The sequence below is a fragment of the Haematobia irritans genome, chromosome 3 (genome assembly GCF_050003625.1).
Source record: "Haematobia irritans isolate KBUSLIRL chromosome 3, ASM5000362v1, whole genome shotgun sequence".
NCBI lineage: Eukaryota > Metazoa > Arthropoda > Insecta > Diptera > Muscidae > Haematobia > Haematobia irritans.
In genome coordinates this window covers 216,665,608-216,668,627 of record NC_134399.1, presented here as the reverse complement: position 1 = coordinate 216,668,627, position 3,020 = coordinate 216,665,608, and the positions used below count along the sequence as shown (strand labels likewise).

Below are 3,020 nucleotides of genomic sequence, written 5' to 3'. Positions count from 1 at the left end.
TATTTCTATAGAAAAAATTTGTCAAAATTTGATTTTCATAAAAAAAATCAAAATTTTATTTCTGTAGAAAATTTTGTCAAAATATTATTTCTAAAGAAAATTGATGTGTACCACTTAGTGGAAGAGGAATATTTTGCAAAATCTATCAAAACATCAAGTATAATATCAAAGAGTAAAAAATCTATCAACTGTGGCAACCGTGTCTCAGATATAAAGTACAAAGAAAGAAATATCACCAAAATATTACCAGTTAAAAAAGTTGAAAAATTTTTCAATTAAAATTTTAATTGATACAATTGGCTTTTTAAGCAAGCTCGAGACATTAAGTCAATTAACTCAATGATTGAAAATATATATATATATATATATATATATATATATATATATATATATATATATATATATATATATATATATATATATATATATATATATATATATATATAATATATATATATATTATATATATATATATATATATATATATATATATATATATATATATATATATATATATATATATATATAATATATATATATATATATATATATATATATATATATATATATATATATATATATATATATATATATATGCTGGGTCCTGGAGAAATTCTGAGTCAGTCTAGCAATGTCCGTCCGTCTGAAATCACACTAACTTCCGAACAAAACAAGCTATCGAGTTCAAATTTGGCTTAAATGGTTATTACTCATTTAGGACTAACGGTTTTGCAAATTGATCATATCGAACCACTAAAATTTGGTGTGCGATATTAGTATATCCCTCTAAGAATCATTCAAAATTAGATTCATATCGGTCCATAATTACACACATTTCTTGTGTGATTCAATCACGAAATTAATTGATCGAATTAATTTTTTAATTGAAATGACTTCAAGTACAAAAATGGTGGAATCAATCACATTTATTGTTCCAATTTTAAACTCAAAGCTAAATTAAAATTAAAATTTTAAAAATTTTCAATCACTGACTTAATTGTTGTTAGTTCTATTAAAAAGTTTATTGTTCCAGTTAATTTTTTAATTGAAAATTTTCAGCTCCAATCAATTGAAGTAGTTAACACGATCAAATCTCAATTGATTCTAAATTTTGATGTTATCCTCGACATTTTGTTTGCCTTTGAATAATTAATAAAGAAATTAAAAAAAATTAGTGTTTTACTTTGTTGCATTAAATATCAAATACCTCTACATACCGCAGGGTCAAATCTTAAGTACTAATTTCGCCGAAGTCTATCAATTGCGGTATTGCCAAAACCAAACATTCAACTCTCACATTATGAATTAGTGTTGGCGAAGAAGGTTCTCCATAGTCGAACTCGCATTCGTGAAATAATGAAGGCTTGTTCAAGGTACTGTCAAAAATCATTATTTGGTTCATGAACATTTCTTGAACATATGTTAAAGTTTAATATTTCTTTAGAATAAAATTACCCATAATTTACGTCTTATATAAAATATTTTTAAATTATTTTACTTGTAATAATTTCGATAAGAATTCTCTCAAATAATTGCATTTGCATTATTATGATTTAAATAATGAAAAAAAAAAAACATAACCAAAACATGAAATCAAAATGCAAATTTTCTTCACCTATGAATCTTTCATACGTGCTAGTATGTCTGCATTGGCCCATTATGAATTCTAGTTTGGAATGCGGTAAAGAACATGTCAAACTTAAGGTTTCATTGGTAACAGAATAAAAAAAAATAAACCCCAGTGAAGAGTCTTTGTTCTTCACATCTTTTTCAAGTGGTGAAAAGTTTATTGGCCATTTTGGTATTATTTAATCGACTATTTCACTTCCGCTTGCATTTTGGTATTTAAACGTTTCTCATGGGCCATTTCAAAAGTTTTGTCATCTTGAAATTGTGCCATCGCGACCGTCTTTTTGATTTTGTAGTGTTTGTTTTGTTTAAAGTGAGTTAATTTTAAAGAAATTGTAAAAGAAAGATATGAAGAAAGACTATGCTAAAGACAAATGTTATATCCTTTAATATAATATCCTAATAAAGGATGCAGTGTAGCAAATTAATTAAAATCAATCTGTTATAATTTCGTAAAAAAATCGAAAATTGTTCCACAAAGAGTACTTTTTAGGAGCATCTCGGGTTCTTATATCCATATTTTGCTATAAAGTTATTTTTTGGCCATGCTTAGAAAATACGCATTTGGTCGTTTTAAAGGAAAATTTATGTTTTGGACTTTGGAAATGTGGTAGTAATTTAATAAAAAAAAGTAAAAACACAAACAAAAAATACACTTTAGCGGGGACTTGAAAATATGCAGTTTCGCTTTTTCAATTCCAATTATTCCAAATCCAATGTAGCAAACACAAAAGAATAGCAATTCTATAAAAATGAAACGAAATGAAATTATAATAAAATCAAAAATTACACCTTAGCGGGGATTTGAAGTTTTTTTGGGAAAGATTTGAACAATAAGAGAATTAAAATTTTTTTCCTGAAGATTATTGGAAAAACTATATTGTTTACAAAAATATATACCGAATTAAAACTACGGACAACCTAAATTTCTTTTAAATATAATTGATAAAAAAAATCGAACTTTGGGTAAATTTAGAGAAGAAGTTGGAATCTTTTGCCTACACAGAAAGAAATATCCCCATAATATTTCCAATTCAACTTTTTGAATCTAGCGGAAAAATTTTCCAATTAAGAATTTAATATATACAATGAATTTTTAAGCTAAGAAAGTGATTGAAAATAGTTACGTTTTAGTTTTGCAATTAACATCGATTAAAATTTTAATTTAATCAGTTCAAAATTTGCTAATGAAATCATTTAATCGTTTAATCAATTAGTTTTTTATGCCCAATTAAAACTGTGATTAATACTATCATTTTTGTGATTGAGGAAATTTCAATTAAAACATTAATTGGATCAATTAATTTCTTTAATGTGTGTTATTACCAATGTGGTATCACAATGGACTGAATTGTCTTAATGAGCCTGATACATCGGTCTGCCGCCTAACC

At 25.3% G+C, this 3,020-nt stretch overlaps 1 long non-coding RNA gene across 1 annotated transcript; it reads right to left on the bottom strand.

The window, feature by feature from the left end:
• Positions 1 to 997: 997 nt before the first annotated feature.
• LOC142229252 (uncharacterized) lies at positions 998 to 1,416 on the bottom strand. The gene is made up of 2 exons (XR_012720365.1): positions 1,218 to 1,416; positions 998 to 1,139 (listed from the first exon to the last, which is right to left on the bottom strand). It is a non-coding gene; the product is annotated as an uncharacterized LOC142229252 (long non-coding RNA).
• Positions 1,417 to 3,020: the final 1,604 nt, after the last annotated feature.